At 37.3% G+C, this 25,883-nt stretch overlaps 1 protein-coding gene and 1 pseudogene across 2 annotated transcripts in view; both read left to right on the top strand.

Moving 5' to 3' along the window:
* PRKG1 (protein kinase cGMP-dependent 1) overlaps positions 1-25,883 on the top strand; it is a 1,342,290-nt gene that overhangs the window by 315,628 nt on the left and 1,000,779 nt on the right. The gene's annotated exons all lie outside the window — the stretch shown is intronic.
* Positions 19,808-21,029, top strand: LOC112631706 (annotated as a pseudogene).

Genomic DNA, 25,883 nt, shown 5'->3' with positions numbered 1-25,883 from the left:
GGCTAATTTTTGTAATTTTAGTAGAGATGGGGTTTCACCATATTGGCCAGGCTGGTCTTGAACTCCTGATCTCAGGTGATCTGCCCACCTCGGCCTCCCAAAGTGCTGACATTACAGGTGTGAGCCACCGTGCCCAGCCTCTTTTTGCTCATTCTTCAAAGTAGAAACTTTGGTGGAACTTTCACAGTCAGCCTAAAACATATGTCTGTAACCCTAGCTTGGTTCTAAATCCCACGGTGCCTTCTCCTTGGGAAAAACAGAGAAGGCACCGTGGGATTTAGAACCAAGTTAGGACTAAAGATTCAGATTACCTATGTTACAGGCTGACAGCCATAGGTATATTGTTCTCTGCACATTTGTTTTTTTCTGGCCTCTCAATGACATTATGTGCTTCTTTTATACCTCATGTGGTGTAAGTGCTGTGCAATAATAGAAATTCAATAAAGGACTCTTAAAGTTACAATTAAAGTCAGGATTGAATTTTGTGGAAAATCTTGATGCAAATGTACAAAAGAACTTCAAGAAAATTAGAATGCCATGAGTCACGCATTTCCTGGTACTATTCATTCCTCTTTAGGTACTATCATTCTGCTCAACCTAACATTTCTACCACCTACACCTACCATCTGGAATTATAGGCAGAGGGTATGAAGGGTGTCAAATCTTGAAAGAAAATTGCCTTTTCTCCAAAGTTGATGAAACTACACCACAGTTGATTGGATTACTTGCTCAGCAAGAGAGTAGAACCTTGTCTTTATGAATTAAATGTCACTATTTTGTCTATTTGAAGATGACCTTATAGGGGATCATGGCTTATGACAAGTTATTTTGCTGAGGCTTGAATTTGAATTGTGTGTTGGTGAATGAGCCACTGCACATGCGGTCAGAGCAGCTGCTGTCCATGCAGCTTTTCTTCTCTTTCGTTTTCTGTGTCATACACAGTAATCTTTGTGAGTTAGTCACATCTACTTCTTGTGTAGTAATAGTATATTATAGTGGTATCATAAATTTGAGATTTATGAAAGTTGTGTGACATACCTTCAGGTGAATCTCAGTGGATTACTGTATTTAATTATTTATTCTCTTTTGTTCTGATTAAGAAGATCTTTGTTGGGATGCTGAGTTCTTATTTAAATATTATACACTCTTCTTATTTCTCTCTGCAAAATTTTAGCCTTACTGATGAATTTTGCTTTACTCTAGAATGTGGTTGACTTTTGAGACAAATACAGATTTGGCAAGGTAAATCTAAAAGCCACAGTTGAACACAGTTCTCTCTTAGAGGTAAGAACCATAACTGTTTCTGTGGACCCCAGCAAAGGTACCTTCTTTTACAAAACAATGTTCTTCTTGTTCCATAGTCAATTACATACTGAACCTCTGTTATCCGAGACCTAAGCAGCAGGGCTGCTGTCTCCAGAATTATATTCAGCAGCTGTCTCCTCCCTATTAGCTTACCCATTCCTGATGTGTTGATTCCTTTCAGAAGGCTCCAATCCAAATAAGACTCAATTAGCAGCAGCCTGAAAATAGTGTGTATGCCTTTCTTTTCCTGTATAAACCTTGTGAGTGTTAAGCTTCTAACTTCACTTTCCTCTTAATACTAACTGAAGGTCCCATAACTTTCTGTGGAATGTTGACTTTTTTTTGAGTGAGATAAGCTCTTGACATGCCAGCTAACTCTCATGTCTTGGTGACAGCACAATGGAGAAATATTAGGAAATCTGACAAGGAGAAATATTCATGTCTGATAGAGTTCAGCAACAGATTAGTGAAAGAAACTGGCCGTTCAAAATCATCATCATTCATTTCCTACACTAAGTCAAAGAAATCATTGTGCTCTGCTTAAGCCCCATGTTGAGTTCATTTCACTGACCCTTCCTTAATATTGGCTGAAAGGTATTTTTAATAACTTAGTATGTTTGGGAGTCAAAGGAGGCCAAGTTTCTGGCTAGGCTCAGAAGGGATAAAATAGTAATGAAATGTTTGGGGAATGAGAGGGGAAAAAAATGTCTAAAAGAAAGGTACCTTCTTTTAGACCTGTTTAATATAACTCACCTAATTATTTCTGAAGTAGTGGGGGGGAAATACACAAAACCCTCTGAGAAATATCAATTTTTAAACATTGCAGCCTTGAGTGAGCCACTTCAAAATGTGCAGAGAATTGGCTTATATTTTATTTGGAAACTAATGTTTAAGTCAAATGGAGCAACAGAAATCCATAGTAATCTATCCAAAAAAAGACCAAAGGATTGGGAATAGGTCAGGGTGCAGTCAGGAGAGCCAGGCGAGGGTTGGCAGACAATGGAAGGCAAGCTGGCCCAGTCAGTCTGTGGGCATGCGAGCTGAATTACCAGTGTGGGGACCACTTTCCCTTAAGAAGTCCTGTTCTAATTGATCCTGTCTCCTGAGACTCCCCCACTGCCACCGGACGTTGCAGGTTTGGCTTCTTGGCTATGGTTTTGCAGTCAGAGAAGTCCAGTTCAGCTTAGTGTGATGAGTGTGAGCAAAGCAGTATGAGCAGTGAGGTATCAGGATGAATGTGTCCCTGCCTTCTCTTCTCATGTGTCATCAATGTGAATTCTTCCCATCCATCAGCCTCTAGTCCAGTTCCTGGTGCTCTGACCTCTCTCAAGTTACTTTACTCAGAGTGCTGATCAAATGGTTTGGAACCACAGTGTTAGCTATATCCTGTTTCATCTAGTCTGTAAATCCACTGAGGATGTATCTTATACTTCTTTTGAAATACACTCTGCCATTAGCACAGGGAGGAGCACTACTAGAGGTTTAATTGACACTTGTTGATTAACTGGTACATTAATTAATGTAGGGCCTTATGGTAAACATGCCTTCCAGAGACATTTAAAAACTTTTATTCAAATTGTATATAACATCTCCTTGACACACATTTTTAGTAAATGCGATAATGTAGACACAGAATTATTCCCTGTAAAATATTAGTCATTTTAGTAATTTGAGATGAAGAGTTATTTGCTCACTAGATCTTATTCACTTGGCACCTGTTTATTAAGTGCCTATGGTGTGTCATAAGCACTGATGATGTAATTGAGGCCTAATGATAGCCTAAGAAAGTATGAAAAAATAGGAATATCTTCAGTGTTGGTTCTTTCAGGCCAATCTTTTAAAATGACTAATTGGTAGCAAAACCTGGAGTTCACTTTTTTTTTAATGAGCAGATATTTATAACTGCTACCAAAACCAGGAAAAGCTTACCAAATACGGGGGTTTGAAGATACTGTCTTTAACTGAGAAAAGCTTCCAGGCTACAAGAGGATAAAGACAGTGAGTCACATTTGAGATGTACTTTATTTCATTACTTAACAAACACTTATCCAGCACTCACAATGGACAGGCTGTCTTCCAAGCAGGAAATATGGAACATCTGCTGTAAATATGACCTCATTTAATCACTATAATAAGTCTATAAAGAAGGTACTATTATTACCCTCCTTTTAAAAGTAGGAAACTTGAAACTCTATTTTACAGTTAAAGTTCAGAGAAGTTAAGTATTTCACCCAAGGTCACACAGCCTGTGTGGTGGAGCTTCTTGCAAAAGTATTTTGGCCCTTTATAGGATAGAGAGATTAATTCCACCCAGGGAAAGAAGGGAATAAAGTAAGCCCCAGGGAATGGATGCTATTTCAACCGGGTTAAGATTGGTTTGAAACCTGGTTAAGATTGGTTTGCTTGCGAATGTGGGGCAGTCAAGAATATACCCAGAGAAAGCTATTCCACAAGGGACATAAATGTAAGATATTAACAAAATGCCATTTTCTGTCCAACATTAAAACTTTAGGAAGATACATCTTCCTCTATTCTTTTCTCTCAAAGACTTCCCAAGTTTCCGTGCAATGTTCACTTTAATTTTTTTAATATGAATAATACAGTATCTTTTACATGGCACTATCGCTTTATTTAACTCAAGATTTTCTAAGAGTTAAATGTTTACTGCTAGTCTTCACAGCAATCAATGGCTATAAGATGAGTCACCAAGTAGAAGATCAAACAGGCCTATTTAGTTTAAGATGTCCCTCCTGTGTGAATGGTCAGTGACGTCTGCCAAAACCATGCCTTATTTGTGAGAAATGCCCCTGGTCTCTGCTTGATGGAAAACTGATCAGTCTCTTTTACTCTTTCAACTCAATGATTAGCAATTACTGCTAACCTAGAAAACTTTGCTGTAAATTTCTTTAAAAATTCTCATCTTACCAGTCATGGCGGATCTTATTTGCTTTTTAATATAAACAGTGAAAGTATAAATACATTCTTACTTTCTGGAGAAGATAATAATATTAAATTTGATTTTTGTCTCCAGTGTTATTGCCTTTTTCTAACAGAAAAAGTAAATAAAACATATCTTTAGTGTTTAATTCTCTCTAAGATATCACAAACTATTTTTCAATTTTAAAATAAAACTATATCCAAAATATTATATATATATATATATACATATTTGAGACAGAGTCTTGCTCTGTCGCCCAGGCTGGAGTGCAGTGTTGTGATCTCAGCTCACCGCAACCTCTGCCCCTCAGGTTCAAGCAATTCTTCCTCAGCCTCCCAAATAGCTGGGATTACAGGCACCTGCTACCATGCCCAGTTAATTTTGGTATTTTTAGTAGAGATGGGGTTTCGTCATGTTGGCCAGGCTGTTCTTGAACTCCTGATATCAGGTGATCTGCCCACCTCGGCCTCCCAAAGTGCCGGGATTACAGGCATGAGCCACTGTGCCCAGCCAAAATATTTTAAGACATTGTAAATGATCATTAGGTTTCAGTGGTCCAAATTGGAATTTTCTTTGGAAGAAAAACCTTAAGAGGAATGTGCTAATAAAAATAAATCAGTGTAAACACTTGAAAAATAAGTTAGAAAAGATACATATAGAGCAAAAGGAAACCTTGATATAGTAAATATCATATAGTGATGTAATATTAAAAAATTAATTTGAAAACATTACGTAGAATCAAATATCTCTAAGGAAAAAACGTGAACAACTGATATAATAATTAGGTTGAATATCAAAGGATGATGTAAAATCTATTTTAATCATATACGAGGGATTGGACTTTCTGATAAGATCCAGAGACACTTTAAATATCTTACAGATGAAGAAACGGGGGACCAGAAGTTTATCACTTCCTTACATCACATTACTTGTAAGGGGTTGAGAGATCAGAGCTAGTGCTTCAACCCAGGGCCAGAATCAGCAAGGCCATTCTTTCTATGTGCTGCTAGAGAATGAAGACTTTGTCATGGTGCATTCAGCAGCTTTGATCAACTGGTCACTTGTCAGTTGGACAGATCCTATTTTCCAGAGCCTCCCTGAAGGTCTGGGGATGCATTGAATCACAGGACTGAGCTTGCATCTTATGGGAACACTCACCTCTAGAAAGGTAGCCCTTCAATTTTAGGGCAATAGCTATGAGACTGCTACCCTAGTTCTTCCAAGAGTAGAGTTTCATTTTAGAAATAGAACAGTAACCTTAAAGGATAGGCCTCCTATCCTGCTTTATACATTTTCAGAAATGCCCTTGAATTATATGTATACTTTTGTGGCTTGACTTACTAACTTTCCTTTATGTTGGCTTCCTGCACAGAAAAGCTGTTGGGGGTGACTGGTAGAGGCATTTGTTAAAGGGCTAATTTACAAGAGACTACTTTACTGGAAAGAGTGCAACTCTCCAAATAATAAGTAAATAAATAACTTTTTCCAGAAAAATCCCCCAAATAAAAAACTTTCTAAGATCTGTTTACCTTGCAGAAGCCTTTCAATTAGCCTTAGGGCAGCATGAACAGAATGTTCTATACCTTGAGTGATCCATGCACTCAGGAGAATGTGCTGATTTCAGCATCTTCCTTATAACCATGTGAACACCAAAATAGCATTCCTTTTTTCTCTGCTCCAGCTTTCTGGAGCAATTGTTTTGACTGTGTGAAAGTATAACATTTTGCATTGTTTTATGTTTTTCTGGATAAAAATATCATTTTCTTCCTAGAGAATTTGACTTGCTAAGCACATATATTGTGAATTAATATCACATTCCTGATATAGAGGGCTTTTGTAGTCAGAATAACTATCACACATCACAGAGGAATAAGAGGTTGAATATGTTCAATTTCTGTCTATTGGAAGCCTCGGGTCATCACTTCTTGGAGGCAGTCCTGAGTAGATGCAATAGACACTAAACCAAATATTATGTATACCTTATGACGGTTAATTCTTGGAATAGCTCTGGAAAGTAGACATTATATGATCATTATTTTACTGAAGACAATGCTACAGCAAGGATGACTTCGTGACTTATTTAGGGCCTCACAGTAACAGAACCTGGATTGAAATTAAGTTTGGTCTGAGTCAAAGTCTACTTTCTTTTCATTCCATTCCACTGGATAGGCTCAGAGAGTATATTGCAGAGAGAATATGGCATTTGTACCCAAATTTCATAGTTGACTTACATTTCGAGCTTCTTTTTGAAATTTTAGTTTCATAGGAGAGAATGGCAAGTTGCATATCAGAATTCAAGAGTGGGATTTGGGCTTGAAAATCACCTATTTGAAATTGATATGCATATTTCCCTCTTCAAATTTCCATATAAAGCCAGGCTTTTACCCAATATGGCCTTGGTTGTACCCCTGTGTAGTTCTGGGAGTTTCCATAATTGATATGTGTATGTTGAAGGGGAAGCAGAGAAAATAAACATGTCCATTCTGAATGCCTTTTCCTGTGAGAGATGCTAATCAGCTTTCTCTCACTCTGGAGTATGTGTTTTCAATGTTTGGATTAATTCAGCCATCCAGGAAAGAAATTTGTGCTTTGCTCTCCATATATAATATCTAGTAAAGAAGACTTAAGTCTCATCTTTCTTCTCTGAGGAGGCAGGATTCATGACCAACTGATCCCACTGAAGACAGTATTAGCAGAAGTTATGAAAGGAGCTTACAGAGTATTTTGCAAAGTTCATTTACTTACATTGCCAAAAGTTATGTGATTTTACTAAATCCCTCAAAACTCCTCTAAGGAAGTTGAGAATATCTCCATTTATCCAATGAAGAAACTTCAACTTAGAAAGGTCAAAGGGATTTGTTTGAAGTCATGGAGTCTTCTGGCTCCCACTCAAGGATTCTTTTGTCTGCAGTACCATCTTCCACCTGTGCCTTACACATTTCAGAAGTATGAAAATGGGGAGCAGACTGTTTCTCCTGGATTCTGAGTATCAGTTACTCCCTTCCTGAGTTAGAGAAATATCAACAAACTTGCAATTTGTGTAAGAATTTGATACTTAATGATAATGTATTATACCAATAATACATTATCATTGGATGTATTATCAATGGATTATCAATGGATAATGTATACAGTGTTAATATATTTATATATCATATTAATATAATGCATAACTACTACACAAATATATTTATGTACATGCATACACACAATCCCTTTATACTCCATGTTTCCCAGGTAAAATGAGAGTTAACATTTATTGAGTGCTTAGCGTGTTCCAGATACTGCGCTTAGCTTTTTAACATAGGAAAGTATTATTATCTTAATTTTGTAGAAAAAGAAGCTGAGAAGACTGTGGAGGTTTAGTAACTTGTCCAAGGTAATGCAATCAGTGGCGGCACCAGGATTTGACTCCAAGATGATCTTTTCGAGAGCATTTGCTACTAAACACTCTATTTTATTGACTCTCCTTTCCTTATTTCTGATAGTGTGGTGAAAAGTGGGGTTCTATTTTTCTAGTAGAATGGTGCTTCAATATTTCACATGAATCTTGCATTTTCCTCAAGTTCATGTTTATTTTTGAACTCCTGGTCTCTATGTTTACTTACCTTTTATTTAAATATGTACAGTAGAGGCTGTCCTGAGTAGAGGCAATAGGCATTCTATGTACTTTATGACAGTTAATTTTTGGAATAGCTCTGATGAACATAAACCACCAGAGACTGAAATAGGTTCTATATTATTTATATCTGTCCATCTTTTATAAAGTTTTATGCTATACTTTTGAGGTACTCTAAATAATTTTAAGAACTTAATTTTTCTGTGTATTAAGAGCAGATTAATATAGCCCCAAGGAAAGAAGGGATTCCCTGAGAAAGAAAGTCTATTTAATCTCACTTGGTTTCACTAGGTTTTTAGTTGTCAAAATTCAGACATTCAGTAAACACAAATGTAGATTATGTCTACTGAGCTCCACATTTTAGTTTATTTGCCTCTTAAATCAAAGAAAAGTAATTTGAAATCCAAATAAGAAAATGAAACAATTAACAACTGAGAATTCAAGTACCTAAGGTATATAAAATATTTATGTGCTAACTTATCCCATGAAGCTTTGCTACATCTCAGAACTTGTCAAAGTGAATTCCTTTCCCTTGTACTCCTGTACTATATTTTTGCTTTGTTACGCTACTTTGTATAGATTACTTGTAATTTCTGTGAGTAGTTGTGGTGTCAGGGAAACTGGGTAAGTACAGAGATGCTTAAAGTGTTGGCTTTTTGCTTAGATAGGAACAGGTCTCTGCCTATTTCACTATTTACTCTTTGGTGATCCTGCACAAGCCATTTAACTTCTTCATATTTCAATTTCCTTGTATGGTAGTAGGCCTATTGATACTAACTACATCATAGGGATTTTGCAATGATTAAATTACATGTTTCATCCAAAGCATGTGGGCCTATTGCTCAGTAAACATTAGCTGATGTTATTGTTAATATCTTTTCATTCTTATTCTCATCTTGTGATTTCAGGGGCGTATTGTCTTTTTCCTGAGCAAGGTAATAGCAAGGCTATTACATTAGCCTTCTCACTGGTCCCTAACAATCAGTAGTCGGTATGTGACCAGGAAACTAGATAATGTGAGATATTTTATCAGAAGTGATTTAATATAGAAATTGTTCAAGCAGGTTGAGGAGAGGTGCTAGAAAAATAATATAATAACACAGAGTCAATAACTGCAAGAAGCAATTGCACATTTAGGGTAAATTAAAGGGAAAAAGTGGGGTTTTAGGACCTGCAAGCTCAGATGAGATCTCACTGAGCTGGAACCCAGTCTTCTGAGGAGGTGGTTTTATCAGACTTTGGCAAGGAGCTGAGACCTTTGAGGAGGGGGCACCATCAACTGGTGCTGGTGCTGAGAGTATGATGAGGCTGGTTCTGGGAGTGTACAGGAAGCTGGAAAGTGGGACCAACTGCTGCTGCCCAGGTGAAGTTCTAATCCTGGGGTAATGTAATCAAAAAGGACAACCAAGCAGGAAGGGGTAAGTTCCTTCTCCCTCCTCTTGCTTTCCTGCCTTCCCCAGGGTTTCTTCTGGCAGATGTGAACAGTCTTCCAGTTGTTCAAGTGCAGCAAATGTAGTTTGCTGAACCATGGGGTCTGCATCAGAAAACAAAGAACAGAAGGATGGGTTTAGAGCTAAGAGGCAATATCTTAGTAACCAACACAAATATCTTTCAAATCCCAGTGTCTTTTATAAACTCCTATTGGATTACATAATCAACAGAATGAACAGAGAGCCTACAGAATGGGAGAAAATACTTGCAAACTATTCATCCAACAGAATACTAATATCTGGAATTTACAAGGAACTCCTACAACCAAATGACAGCAACAACAAAAAAAATCCCATTAAAAAGTGGGCAAAGGACATGAATATGTATTTTTCAAAAGGAGATATACAAATGGCCAGCAAGCATATGAAAAATGCTTATCACTAATCATCAGAAAAGGGCAAATTAAAACCACAATGAGTTAGCATTTTATACCAGTCAGGATAGCTATTACTAAAAATACAAAAAATAATGGATGTTGATGAGGATGCAGAGAAAATGGAACACTCATACACAATTGGTGAGAATATAAGTTAGTACAACCTCTTTGGAAAACAGTATTGAGATTTCTCAAATAACTACAAATAGAACTACCATTCAACCCAGCAATCCCACTACTGAGTATCTACCCAAAGGAAAAAAAAATTGTTATATCAAGAAGATACCTGCATTTGTATGTTTATTGCAACAGTATTCATAATAGTAAAAATATGGAATCAACCTAACTGTCCATCAACAGATGATTGAATAAAGAAAATGTGCTATACATGTATACAGTGGAGTACTACTCAGTCATAGAAAAGAATGAAATCATGTCTTTTTCTACTACATGAATGGAACCGGAGGTCATTGTCTTAAGGGAAACAACTCAGAAACAGAAAAGTACTGTGTGTTCTCACTTATTAGTGAGAAATAAATAATGTGTACACATGGACATAGAGTGTAGAATGATAGGCATTGGAAACTGAAATGTGAGGGAGTAGAATGTGGAACGGATGTTGAGAAATTACCTAATGGGTATAATGTACATTATTCAGGTGATGGATACTCTAAAAGGCCAGACTTCACCACTACACGATATATCTATATAACAAAATTATGCTTGTAAAAAGAACCTATTATGAGCATTGTGCTCTGGGCTATCGAGGTTATAAACATGAATAAGAAGTTTTTCTGTCCTCACACAGTTTAATGAAGAACAAGGTTAACAGAAATCATTCCATAGAAAATGCAGAAAGTACTTAGAAGCAGGAATGTGTCCTGGCTGGTGAGATTCAGGAAGAGTTCATGGAAGGATAAGTAAAAATTCACATTCGATAGTGTGGCCTCTTATACTTGGCTGACTTTTCACTATACCTATATTTTTATTTTTTGGCTACTATGTAACTATTTCCTGTTTAGCCTTCAGTGTTTCTTAACTGTATACTTTTTTCTCATGTCAGTCACTTAAACATATGGCCAATGTTACTGAGTGCCTTCTATGGGTGCTTGCGGCTAGTTGTAAGGATATAGCATTGAACAAATGAGACAAGGTGCCCTCCTTATGGAACTTGCTGTCCAGGTGGGTAGGCAGTTCTTAATATTAAAAGGTCACCCAAATGAATGCAAAATTACACATTATGGTTGGTGCTGGGAAAGACAGGTGCAAACTGCTATGCTAGCAGGGTGATCGGGTTTCATTTTTGAGTCACAAATGGCTTCCCTGAGGTATAGGTGTTAGGTTAGGTTGAGACAAGAAGGCTGTTTCCAGCCTGTGCAGATCTCGGACCAGAAGAAGCAGAGTGTGCATCTGAGAAAAGGTCATTATGGGTGCGGAAAAAGGGAATGAGGAGTGTGTACAGCACTTTTCACATAGTAAGCATTTCTCTGGGTCAAGTTCAAAAGGCACCTCCTCCATGAAATCTTTCTTAAAATACTTGAACAGTAAAAAGATCCTCCCTCTTTTTAGCTCTTAACCATTTTGTATCTCTCTTGAGGGTGTTTATTACATACTGCCTTGGTTTGTGATTATTTATGTGCAAGTTTGATTGTCTGTGCTCAACTGTAAGCTTCTGGAAACCAGAATTTGTCTCATACCCATCTTTGTATCCTTCAGTGTCATGAGTTCTCAAAAAATATTTGCTGAATAAGGTCACTTCCTCAGCATGCCTGTTAGCACTTAGATGGTGTGTTCAGCTACATGGAACAGTTCAGTGTAACTGTTTCTTTCATTCAGTGTCTCATATTACTAACTAACTTGTCCCTGGAGAACATTGGCAGTTGCTTGACATTTGTGTATAACAGGTGAAGAAGTATTCACTGGCCCACTTTGGGAAAGACAGAAGTTTGGAATTTGAGCACCGGTACCTTAGATCTCCATGAATCACAATGAATGGCTGCTTGACCAAAAGTGTTCATAAATTTGTAGCATTGCAAAATGTAGGTTCAACCAACCAAATTTGCTTTATCTTTTTATTTCACCATCTGTGTTGGCTTGTTCTGATTTCCATGTCATTAGACGAGGAGAAGATGATCATCTGCCTGTCGCAAAACACTTGGATTTCATCAGAGGTTCTTCTGAAAAGTAAACATACTATGGAAAGGAGGGCCTGGGGGAAGGGTCACGTAGGCCTTCTTTCTGATATCTTCTTTTTTGTTTGTTTGTTTTTTTGAGATGGTGTTTCACTCTTGTTTCCCACACTGGAGTGCAATGGCATGATCTCAGCTCACCGCAACCTCTGCCTCCCGGGTTCAAGTGATTTTCCTGCTCAGCCTCCCGAGTAGCTGTAATTACAGGCATGCGCCACCACGCCTGCCTAATTTTGTATTTTTAGTAGAGATGGGGTTTCTCCATGTTGCTCAGGCTGGTCTCCATCTCCTGACCTCAGGCGATCCACCCACCTCAGCCTCCAAAAGTGCTGGGATTGCAGGTGTGAGCCACTACTCCCAGCCCTTCCTGATATCTTCTAGGTCTCTTTGCAACAACCTGAGTGGACCCATTCCCCTGTGCTCATGACCAAGCTCTAGGTATTCCCTTATCTTTCCTAGAATATGGTCATTCATTGGCATCTATGATGGAATAGAAAAATAGCTGGAAAATGAAAACTACAAAACTCTCACTCAACATTGTTTTACAATGGTGTTAGAGTTAATAGTTACGGCAGAACTGCATCTTCTAAGGAAAACTGCACTATGACAAATAGCCCCAGAGTGAGAGGCAGCCAACTCACTATCAGGGTGACCCAGAAGTCCTAATGGGTGGGAATGATCATTATATGAAGACTGTAAATCTGATTAATGTGCACTCTGAGATGAGGTATAACATTTCATGTCAAATGAGGCAGGGGTAGGTGAGAAAGGATGATAGAAACAGCTGGTTCTGCACATGTGTGAAGGACCATATTAAAATTACAATGACATAGAGAGATATATAAACAAACATAGGGAGTGTTCAGATGGATATGTGTGTATGTGTATGTGTATTTCAGTGTTTATATAAACATATACCTAAACTTACTTATAGACTCATAGCTGATGAATGAACCTTCACAAATAGACTATTTCTAGCCCTCAAATAGTGGGGTACACAATTTTATTCTCACTGTAAAAGCTCACTCTTTGGTAGGACATATTGCCAAGTTTTTCACTATGGAACTGATCTGGAGGCCATATGATGACATTTAATTTATGGGCAATATTATCTAACAGCATTCCTTTAGCAGTTGGTAATTGTAATGTTTCATTATCTCAGTTTAGTTTTGTCATAATCTTGTGACTTGGGCTGATATCATTATTCCAGATTGATAAAGAAAGAGACAAACACACTTCCCATTAAGTTGCAGTGTGTGTGATTGTGTGTGTGTGTGTGTGTGTGTAGGGTATGTGTATGTGGGATTGTTTTTGAGTCATATAGAACATTCTTCCTCAGCTGATATTCTGGATTAAATTTTAATTTGTGGAGTCTTGGGCAAAGTCTAAACCTAAATAATGTTTGGGAAGAAGGGCCGTAACCTGAGAATCTGTGTCAGATTGACCCTGTAAGAGAGAGGCAAGCTTACTGAATTCTGGCTTCAATACATCTATTCCCTTTTCTAGATGAGTAAAGAGTAAGACACGGTTCTACCCTTCCTTTTCCCTCTCTCCCCTCCTATTCAGTCTATTCCATCTTATTTTACTTTGCTTTTGTGGATGAATTTTACTACAAAGTCTAGCCTGCCCTATGTCAAGAAAGATTAGACCTCATTATCTGTCCTCATTTCTCAAAGGCATGAACCAGGAATAATCAGAGCAACTTCTTTGGACCTTCCAGCATGAGAAAGAAGTGTTCTCTTTCCTATAGGTTAAAGACTGAGATGGAAAAGAAATAAAATAAATGCTTCTTAATTCTGACTTCAGTAGTATGTAGCCTTATAGAGTTGTCTCTTGGTGTCCATGGGGGATTGGTTCCAGGACCCAGTGCAGATACCAAAATTTGCAGGTGCCCATTTCTCTAAACAAAATAGCATAATATTTGCATATAACCTGGACACATCCCCCTGTATACCTTAAATCATCTCTAGATTACTTATAATACCAAATAAAAGGCCTACATACCACTTCATTCTCATGGATTCACTGTAGTACTTGGCACATGGCAAATTCAAGTTTTGCTTTTTGGAATTTCATGAAAACATTTTTCTGAATAGTTTTGATTTGCATTTGGATGAATCCATGGGTGTGGAACTCATGGATAAGAGCTGCCTACTGTATTCAGTCTGTGCAGCAACTGGTAAAGGACACAAACAAGAAGTATAATGAGGTCTAATCTTTCTTGACATGTGGCAGGCTGGTCCTCACCTTTTTACGAATGAGAAAACTTTGATTCAGAAACTTTAATACACAGATATATTTGTGTACATGTATGTACATGTTTATGTACTTAAGAATGTTGTGCAAGGTCACAGAGTAATGTCTTCGTAGAGCCCGGGCTTTCCAGGTGGCATAGGTTTTACATCTCCCTCAATATTTATTAAACCACAAACATCCCTCAGGGATGCTGAGAATCTCTGAGTCCCTCTGTAATATGATCACATGCTGTTTTAACTCTAGCTGATCCCTGAAATGCTGGAGTTGGCAGGAAAAAAAAAAGATAAAGGTGAAATTAATTAAATGGGATAATGCATGTGAACACAGTTTGTAAATTCTAAGGTCTTACAAAAGATTTCTATATTAGTAATAGTTGCAATATGCTCATTTACATGAACCACTTATCATTCACAGCTAATTACCAAGCAGTACAGTAACAATTATGTGGATGATGAAATACACATCAGATCAACTCTTTTGCAAGCTGTTTCAATTGCAATATTCAACTCTCTTCCCTTGGTTGCCATCTTCTAAGTACATTGCTTAGGAAACTTGGATGACTACTGACAACTAAAAAGAATTATGAACATTCATCATACAGGAAGTAAGCATTCATCCAAGAAAAACAAGTGATAGAAATGAAAGGTGAGATTCTATTTCTGAGCTGCCCATTGACTTTTCTTATGAGAACTGACTTTGTGGACTCTGTGAAGTTTTCACATGCATTATTACACTGTCTCTGAAATGGCCATTTAAGTTTTCAACATGAGACAGCTAGCAGGACCTCATCAAGTTCTGTAGTTCTAACTGTATGTCTCCATTGGTCTCACATCTATGCCCTTGGGTTGGTTTCTACTCATGCCATTTTTCCAAAACGACTGTAATTACTAGAAAAATTGAATGAGCAAACATTAACTTGGCTGGGGTATGATTTTCAAACTATATTACAGTAGAGAACAAAGTTTGTAATGAGATTCTGTACTACTATTCAAAACAATTAGGAGAAATGAGTATTGAGCTCTTAACATTCTGACAAGTTATTTCAATATTATGTCCAAATAAAGGAACTTTTTGTAATCAAAAAAACTGATTGATTTCTTGAGATTTCATAACATGAGACGAAAAAAGAAACAGTCGTCACTGTTCTTCCAGCAAGTCACAATTGTAATGTATTGAAAAATTTAATGACCTTGACTTTAGAAGTGTAATGAGTTTTCTAATTGCTCATGTGAGAGGTGATTGGTTATGCTGAATATATGGGTGCAAATAAGCAAATGTAACAGGTGACATTTGTTGTTCTAATAAATCCAGCTTTGAACAAATTTAGTGTAAAAGTTATAAATAATAAAGAAACTTTAAGAAAGAGAATATGTGACCACAGTATTTTTATGGTAAGGTAGGATGTCTTGAATACTAATCTGGAATTTTATTGGTAAGAGGGGCCATTTATTGAGTTCTTACTATATTTTGAATTTGGTCTAGGCACTGACTATCCCATTTAATCCTTACAAGCAATCCTGTGGGAAAATACAGCATGGATTATCTAAGTAACTTTCCTGAGACCGCATAGCCAATAAATGGCAAAGGTAATTCAGTTGTGGGTCAATTTCAATGATATTTCTACTGTCCTAGAGGTTTTGCATGAATATATGATATTAGAAAGAATTATATATCAGAATAGTTATGCACAGGGATTTGAGAGAAAGCTGCACAATTATATAGTGAGCATTTCAGTCAAGAGGGAGAAGTGATAAAATTTTGTGTAGAGATGAGCAGGTCCTATTTGGATAACTCATTTGTCTGCATCTAATCCGTATCTTCAGAGTTTTGTAGCCTGTTTATATCACACTTAATTTGATATTTGTTCTTCCAAAATCTATAATTGGGTTTACCCTCCATGTCAGGGATAGATGAGGTTAATCACAAGAGGATCAATGAAAACACTAACCAGTAACATTCCCAGAGCCTTTACAATATGACTAACAGAAGGATGGAGTAGAAATAACCATTCTGTTTTCAATGAACTTTTGAGTTTATCTCATTTTGAATGGACACAAGAAAATCTAAGAGAGATTCTCTTTAAGAATTTTATTCAAATGTCTCTTTGGGTAAAGTTTGTATGGAGACTTTCAGAGCTAATACATGAGATACTACTTTGATGGTTGAACAAAAAAGTAAAGAAATAATTATGATAAATCAAATGAAAGCTGTGTTTATATTATTAAAGCTGACAAATGTGTGACTTTATTACTTTATAGAATGAAGAGTTCTTAAATCATGTAAGCAATATTTTGTTCTTAAGACAAAGTTGGGGCCGGGTGTGGTGGCTCACACTTGTAATCCCAGCACTTTGGGAGGCAGAGGCAGGCGGATTACAAGGTCAGGAGTTCGAGACCAGCCTGGCCAACATGGTAAAACACCATCTCTCCTAAAAATACAAAAATCAGCCAGACGTGGTGGCAGGCACCTGTAATCCCAGCTACTCAGGAGGCTGAGGCAGGAGAGTCACTTGAACCCGGGAGGTGGAGTTGCAGTGAGCTGAGATCATGCCATTGCCCTCTAGCCTGGGCGACAAGAGCAAGACTCCAAATTTAGGACACTCTAGTTTCAAATATTAATACATTTCAAAGTTTCTTTTCAAGGACTATTACAGAAAACTTGACGCAGCAGTCACCAACTCATGACATGGCTTTTTTATTCTGAATGAGGCTTGAGATATTGTACAAAAGTGAGTGGATAGTTAAACTTTTTTTGAGCTGGATGCATAAAATGAACTCTTGACTTTTTCTGATAGCCAAGAAATCTTCCCACACATAATCTGCAGCCCAGTTGCAAGTAGCTGGTGATCTCCATGGTCAGGTAAGTTGGTAGGTGTCTGCCTACAAGATATAATTTAATGGGTATGAAAGGTCCTTTAATTTTTCCCCTTCACACCTGTCCTGCAGGTATCACAGGGACTGAAATTCTGCTAGCTAACAGCCCTTTAGATTCAGATTCAATTTACACATTTTGCAAGCACCAACTATACACCGAACTATTGCTGAATTTTTTATATACATGGTGTTTATGTGTTTAATTTTTATGAGTGTTTTCCCCTCTTATGACCTACATACTACAGATATTTTACAAGTCAATCAAGAGTCACATGTGGGCAAAACTAACTTAGTATTCAAGAGAGAAAAATATAAAGTAGTCACAAATATTTGATTTGAAGATTAAAATTAGTAACCCCCAATTTTATTGAAATAACAGGAGCTATGTCTTATTCATCTTAGTTCATTCCTAAGACACACAAACAGCCTTGGCTCTCCTTATGTGTAAATGACATTAAATACACATAATAAATCCTAAACAGAATAAACTGGTGACATCTCAAATTAGTTGAAAGGGAAAGAAGCAACTAACATAAAGAGTAAAATTGTAAAGAGCCCAGAGTAGTAGGGAGGCCAGGACAGGTGAGACTTCAAGGACAAGGAAGATGAACAATGGGAAACTCATAAAGTCAAGGATAGCCTGGTGTTGATTCTGAACATTGCAACTCCTGTCACCATGCTCCTCACCAGCAGTTCCCTGTTACTTAACAATCCATCAATGCCTTCTATTTCCTATAGAATAAAGTCTGGATTATTTAGCCAGGTTATGCCAGGGTCTCCAAAACCTGACCAATCTGTTCCTCTAGCATACCTGATCTAGCCTGTCTCACCACACTCTCTCCTGTAATGGGCATTTGTACCTGCCATTCTTTTTCTTCTTTCCTAACCATTCCACAAGCCAGCCCAAACATCTTCTGCAAAACCTTCTCTGAGTTAATCCTTTCATCCTCTGTGCTGTGGTACCTCCTACACACTTTATAGTGTAGCTTATTTGATCCAATAATTGCAATTGTATGTTTCCCTAGCCAAATTATCCACTAGACTGGGAACTCTTTGGAAACAGAAATTATACTTGACTTACTTATGTGTCCTCAGCCTTTTGTTCAGAGACTGTGGCATGATAGGCATTCAGTAGATATCTGCCTGATGTGTGAAAATATGGAAATTTATGTTTCTTAGCCTAGCATCCAAGGTCCTCTTCCAGTCTCACTTTCTAAAGATAAAATGTCATAAGGATTTGGTAAGCTTTTACTTTTCTAGGGATGTAAAATGAGGATGATGAATGTGCCTACCTCACTAGAGTATCATGAAGATTAAATAAAATGGTCCATGTAAAACATTTAGCACATTTAGCATGGTGTCAAAGCATTGATAAGGACCCAAAGATACTGACTAGTATCATTATATGATACAGTTTTCAATATAAATAGGTTTTTAAGATTATGTAAGAATAAATAAGTAAAAGATTAGTATATGGTAAAGACTTTCAATGCTATGGAAATACTGAAGAGGATTGCATAAAGGGGCAGAGTCTGGTGAGGAGTTAACACTGTCAGGCATCTGAATGCAGAGTAGGGAAAGCAGAGGGACATTCCAAGGACAAGGAATCATGACACCAGATTTAAAGATTACTTTTATTGCAAGATTTTTTTTCATAAAAATCTTCAACAGAGGAGGAAAGCTAGAGTATATTATGTTTAAATAAGCTGAAATTCTTGAGTATTTTGTAAAAGTTTCTCTGTGATCAGTCTGACATATTTTAAATTAGAGGCTATCTTGATAAATTGCTTAGAATCTGAGCTTAAATTTCTTCTCTTCATTTTGTTGACAGAAGTCCTACACTGTCGATTTGCTTTCATTTTGTCTTAAGTCAGGACATTTCCCATGGCAGTTAAATAATTTCTGTAATAACACTTCATGCATAACTGCTGGCTAACTATAGTATTATCCTTGCCATTTCTTTTTATAAGCATATACCATGAAAATTTGTGACAATTTTGTTAAAATATACAGTCTCAAATTGGATTCTTACACATTCTTGTGAATTCTGAATTCTCTTCTTTGAAAGCTTCCTAGATAGCTCAGAATTCACTGGGTTTTCCACATACTCCCTTGAAGGAGATTTTGAGTGCTTTGAGCAGCTATTACAAACTAGTTAACGGACTTGGGCCAAGTCAGTGCTCTCTTTTCTGCTTCCATTTTATCTCTTGCTGAATGGGAATCTCTACCAATCTCTATTCCTCCAGGGAAGAAGTGTACAGATAAGTGAAACAACATATTTGAACTATTTTATAGATCCCTAGAAGAAAGGAACGAAGAACATTATTCTTTGACCTAGTTAACAATTTTGGGCCTGCTTTGTGCTATTGCTGGGTTTGTAGTGGTCTTTGTTTGCTGTTTTTCCTTCCTTTCTGATCTGTGGACTACTGCCAATTTATTGTCACTACTTTAGGCACATAAACTGGTGAACAGAAAGGAGATTCTTTACTCTCAGTTATTAGACAATGTCCGTCTTTTAGAAGTAGCATACAGATGAGGATACAGTTCAAGTTTCAGTCTGGAATTTATCTCCCAGGCATGTTTCTACCAACATGTGTTGACCATCTCCCTAATCACTACCCTGTCATAAAATAAGTATTCAGATAACCATGGCTTTGTACATTTGGCCAAGATCAAAAAGAAAGGTTGCTCTTCTAGCAAATAAATGTAAATAGCTTCAGAAGTACAATAAAAGTGCATCCTGCTGCAGTCTGTCATTCCATGCCCATGCTGTTAGGTGCTGCTCTTCGCGACCATGTCCAAGATTCTGAAAAAGTTTGTGGACAGCCAGGAAGTGGACAGGGTGACTAGGTCATCTCCAACATGTCAATGGCACATTTTCCTTATCCCATACCACACAGCTGGTCCTCAGCCATAACATGCTTGCAGTGGTGCCACCAAACACAGCAGAACTGAAGAATTTGGAAGTGCTCAACTTCCTTAATAGCCAAATTGAGGAGTTGCCCACACAGATCAGCAGCCTTCAGAAACTCAAACACATGAACCTGGGCATTAATGGGCTAAATACTTTGCTTTCTACCCAGCTCTTGACCTTCTGAACTTGATGTACACTTTGAATGAAAATTCTCTTCCTGGAAACTTCATCTACCTTACCACCTTCTGTGCACTCTTTTGTAAGTGACAATGATTTTGAAATCCTGCAACCAGATATTAGGAAGCTCACAAAGTTGCAGATACCCAGCTTTAGGGATAACAACCTGATCTTGGAGCCTAGGGAAACTGGGGAGCTTACCCAACTTAAAGAACTCCACATTTGGGGCAACTGCCTGACCCTTCCGCCCCCAGAACTAGGAAACTTATATTTAACTGGTCAGAAGAAGGTATTCAAAGTGGAGAACAGCCCCTGGGTTACCCCAGTTGCTGGCCAGTTCCAGCTTGGTGTGTCCTGTGTGTTTGAATGTGTCTGCTCTGAGACATATGAGTACTTCCATGGCAGCATATGCAGGCAAATCCAGAACAACCAAAAAAGAATAATCACAAATCAAAAAAGATTAGCTGGAAACACCTGACAGTCAGTAACAAATAAGGGGTGGACATTGGCTGGGCCTCTGGCTTCTTCTCTCACCAATACTTCTGTCCTTTCTTGCTCTGTCTCTCAAATAAATACAATGTGCCCGTGAAAAATAAAGACATACAATAAAAGGCAAAATGTATTTTATAAATCAACATTCTATCCTTAAATACTTGGGAATTACTCTTTTAACAAGTTCACTTACTAGCATAAGTGATTTAACAAGGAATCAACTATAATTGGATTCTAAGTACCTTCAGGTACAATTTGACCCAAATTGTTTTGTTCAGTAACAGAAAAAAACACTGTACCTTATTTGCAACTTGACTGCATTTTCTAGGAAGCAGATAAGGTCAGATACTTCAGAAGAACTATTTATCTGCAAGAAGATATCCTTGTACCACACAGAGATTTAGAGGAATTAGAAAAACATTTTGTTTAATTTTTTTGTGTCTATGATGCAATTCAGTGCTTTTTCCACAAATGATTCAATGGGAGACCATAGAAAAAAGTTAGTATTAGTGTGGTCTTTGAAGTCAAACCGACCTCTTTACATAACTAGGCTTCAGCTGTGTAATCTTAAGCATGTTAAATCCTCCAAGACTCAGTTAGCTCATCTACAAAATGGAGTTAAGCGTGTAACTTTTTAATAGAGCAAGATTAAATGAAATTATGAATGAAACATGCTTTGCACAGCACATGGCACATAAGAAGCATACAATAACTATTAACCATACTTATTCTTATCTATAAAGTAGATGAAATGACTTCCCTTTTTAGACTCTACAGAACCTAATTATAGTTAAAAATATGCAGTATAAATGCTAGCCTATGTTAAGTGAAATAAGCTAGGCACGGAAAGACAAACATCGCATGTTCTCACTTATCTGTGAGAGCTAAAAATTAAAACCAGTTGAACTCATGGAGATAGACAGTAGAAGAATGGTTACCAGAGGTCAGGAAGGGTAGTAGCGGGGGGATGGTTAATGGGAACGAAAAACAGTTAGAAAGAATAAATAAGACCTAGTATTTGCTAGCACAACAGGGTGACTATAGTAAAAATTAATGTAATTCTTCATTTAAAAATAACTAAGAGTATATTTGGATTGCTTGAAACACAAAAGATAAATGCTTGAGGTGATGGACACCCTATTTACCCTGATGTGATTATTATGCATTGCATGCCTGTATCAAAATATCTCATGTGACTTATAGATACATGCACTTATTATGTACCCTCAAAAATTAAAAATTAAAAAATAAATAAAATAAATGCTAGTAAGCCACAGATGGTGAGTCTTAGGAAATCTTGCATCACATTAAATTCTATTTTTCACACAAAGTCTTTGTCATTTGGTGTATATTTTGCATTTATAGCACATCTCAATTAGATTAACCTCATTTCAAGATCTCAGTTGCTATGTGAAGCCACCATATTCGACAGTTCAGGACTGTACAATTTCCACCTTCCCATTCCTGGTTGAGTAATTCTTTATCTGGAGATGATCTCAGCTGGAAAAAGGGAATCTCTGCATTTTGCTTGTCAGTCCTGAGGCCAGTGACAGCTGTGCTTTTCTACGTTACTAAAAGAAGGTTTGGCATCAATGTTTTTTTTTAAAAAAAAAAAAAAAAGTGTATCTCTCATCCTGAGAGTCATCTTGAGCAAATGCAGTCAGTCAGTCTTTCTCTAACCCTTGTGTAAATCTGGAATGTGTTTCTTTCTGCAGTTTGACATGAGGCTGGTCTCTAGATTGTAAAAATCAAACAAAACTGTCTGACCCTGAAATTGATTCTGCAGCCTTTCCAGGTCCAAGAACTTGCTTCCCTGGGCAATTGTGAGGCTCTCATTTTAGTGCCTCAGAGAAGCAGAGAAAATACAGATACAGACAGAACGAGATAATAGTAATAGTAATAGAATAAATAACTACACTTTCACTAGCATATGTTCTAGCATTTTCTGAGGCCTATGTGCCAAGAAGTGTGCTGTCTTAGATATCCATCATCTAATTTAATATAATATAGTATTTTAAAACTTGGATCTCCTGAGGTTTTGCAGAAAGACCGTTATTTAGATGACCTATTTGAAAACTAAGGTCTATCAAATTAGATACAGTACTACTAGCTTGAATTAAATGTAATTTAACCACATTAAATGTAATTTTCTTAAAGGGTACCTTTCTTTCTACTCCTCAAAAGCTCATGTACACTAAGGTTGACTTTTCTTTATACTCTTCCTAACAACCAAATATTATTACTGTTATTTTAATGCTCAATTTTTAAATTATTTGAAAGCATTTATTGAGCAGTTACAATATGCTGAGCACTGACCTAAGTACTTTATATACATTATCTCATTTAATCCCTATGGAAACTAAATAGTAGACATTTTTATTGTCATTATATTCATTTGTTAGATTCACTTACATATGGAAAAGTAGATGCTCAGTGATGTTAACAACAAAACAAAACAAAACAAAAATCAATAAACCACTTCTATTTTCACAAAGACACTAATTGACAGAGGTGGAACTCAAACCTCAAACCTCAAAAAGATTTTGTGAGCATGCTATTACCGAATAAAATATTGCTAGGATATGATATATTTATGCATAACACAGTAATTTGTTTCCTCAAAAATTATGTGAAATAATTACTTTTTCATCTCTTCATTGTGGAAAAATTAGCCTAGATTACAAAAATCAGGGCAAGAAGTTGTTTTTGCTTCAAATAGTCAGCATTAGACTTAGTTATTAAAGAGTTTAATACTGATTAAAAGTGTAAGCTCCAGAATTAGATGACCTATATTCAGACTCTAGTAATTTCCAGCTGAGTAATAAAGAACAAATTATTTAACTCCCCTAAACCTCATTTTTCTCATCTGCAAAATGGAAGTAATAACTGCAATAGATTAATGCAGTTAGCACGGTGTCATACACATAGTAAGACCTTCATGAATATTAGGTTGGTTGTTATAATAATAATAATAATATTATATATTTCTGCATTCTACAAGAAGTTCACAATGCCTGGAAAAGGATGATCTTTTTCTTTTTTCTAAATTGATATGTCAGGCTGGACGCAGTGACTTCCACCTGTAATCCCAGCACTTTGGGAGACCAAGGCTGGAGGGTCACTTGAAGCTAAGACGGGTCTAGAGACCTTGTCTTTACAAAGAAAAATTTTTTTAATTATCCGGGCATGGTGGCACGTGCCTGCAGTCCCAGCTACTCAGGAGGCTGAGGCAGGAGATTGCTTGAGCCCAGGAGTTTGAGGCTACAGTGAGTTATAATCACATAGCTGAACTCTGACAAAGCAAGTCCCTGTGTCTAAAAAATAAAATAAAATAATTTATATGCCATAGTTGTACATATCTTTGGGATGTGTGTGATATTTTGATACATATCTACAATGTAGAATGATCAAATCAGAGTAATTGGGATATCTATCCCCTCAAACATTTATTTTTTCTTTGTGTTGGGAATATAACAATTCTTCTAGCTGTTTTGAAATATACAACAAATTATTGTTAACTGTGTAACTATAAAATACTCTATTATTGAACACTAGAACTGATAGCTTCTCTCTTTACTTTTGCACCCATTAACCAACTACTCTTTGTTCTCCAACTTTCCTTTCCCTCCAGGCTTCTGGTAACCACCATTCTACTTTCAACCAATATGAGATCCACCTTTTTAGCTCCCACGTATGAGTGCAAACATGTGATGTTTGTCTTTTCTGTGCTGTGCTTATTTCACTTAACACAGTGACCTCCAGTTCCATCTACATTACTGCAAATGACAAGATTTTATCCTTTGTTATGGCCCATTAAGATTCCATTGTGGGCCGGGCACAGTGGCTCACGCCTGTAATCCCAGCATTTTGGAAGGCCGAGGTGGGCGGATCACAAGGTCAGGAGATCGAGACCATCCTGGCTAACACGGTGAAACTCCGTCTCTACTAAAAATACAAAAATAAAAAAAAATTAGCCGGGCGTGGTGGCGGGGGCCTGTAGTCCCAGCTACTCGAGAGGCTGAGGCAGGAGAATGGTGTGAACCCGGGAGTCGGAGCTTGCAGTGAGCCGAGATTACGCCACTGCACCACTCCAGCCTGGGCAACAGGGCGAGACTCCGTCTCAAAAAAGAAAAAAAAAAGAAAAGAAAAGAAGAGATTCCTTCCACTGTGTATTATCTCACATTTTCTTTTTCCATGTATCCACTGATAGACACTTATGTTGCTTGAATATCTTGACTATTGTGAATAATGCTGTAGTAAACACCAGAGTGCAGATATCACGTTCATATACTGATTTCCTTTCAGCAGTGGGATAGCTAGATCATGTGGTAGTTCTCTTTTTAGGCTTTCGAGAAATCTCCATAATGTTTTCTATAATAGTTGTACTAATTTACATTCCCACCAACAGTGTAAAAGAGAACCCCTTTCTTTACATCCTCTCCAGTACTTTGTCTTTTTATAGCCATTTGAACTGGGGTGAGACGATATCTGTTTGTGGTTTTAATTTGCATTTCCCTAATAATTGGTGATTTGAGCATTTTTTGAAATATGTTTGCCATTTGTAGATCTTTTTTCCAGAAATATCTATTCAGGTCTTTTACCCAGTTTTAAATTTGATGATAATGATGTTTTTTAAGTGATTGAATTGTTTGAGTTTGTTTTGTTTTGTTTTGAGACGGAGTCTTGCTCTGTCACCCAGGCTGGAGTGCACTGGCGTGATCTCTGCTCACTGCAACCTCCGCCTCCTGGGTTCAAGCAATCTTTGTATTTTTAATAGAAACATAATTTCACCATGTTGGCCAGGCTGGTCTCGAACTCCTGACCTCAGGTGATACACCTGCCTCATTCTCCCCAAGTGTTGGGATTACAGGCGTGAGCCACCATGCCTGGCTTGTCAAGTTTTTCAATGTATCTCTTGTCAGATGGATAGTTTGCAAATATTTTCTCTGATACTGTAGGTTGTCTCTTCCCTTTGTTAATTGTTTCCTTTGGTATGCAGAAGCTTTTTAGCTTATTGTAATTCCATTTTCCTATATTTGCTTTTGTCGCTTGTACTTTGGAGGTCTTACCCAAAAAATCTTGACCCAGACCAATGTCCTGTAGTGTTTCTCCAATATTTTCTTCTAGTAGTTTTATAGTTTCTTTCCTGGCTGTGCAGGGACTTGCTGTGAGATGCAAGCCCCATCTGGGCCAACAAGACCTGTTTCTCCAGCCTTGGCCTGACAGCAGACTCCCTCAGGGACCCAGTCTCAG

This window comes from Theropithecus gelada, chromosome 9 (assembly GCF_003255815.1).
Source record: "Theropithecus gelada isolate Dixy chromosome 9, Tgel_1.0, whole genome shotgun sequence".
NCBI classification, from domain to species: domain Eukaryota; kingdom Metazoa; phylum Chordata; class Mammalia; order Primates; family Cercopithecidae; genus Theropithecus; species Theropithecus gelada.
Note: the sequence above shows the minus strand (reverse complement) of the source record. Positions and strands in the feature narration are given on the sequence as shown.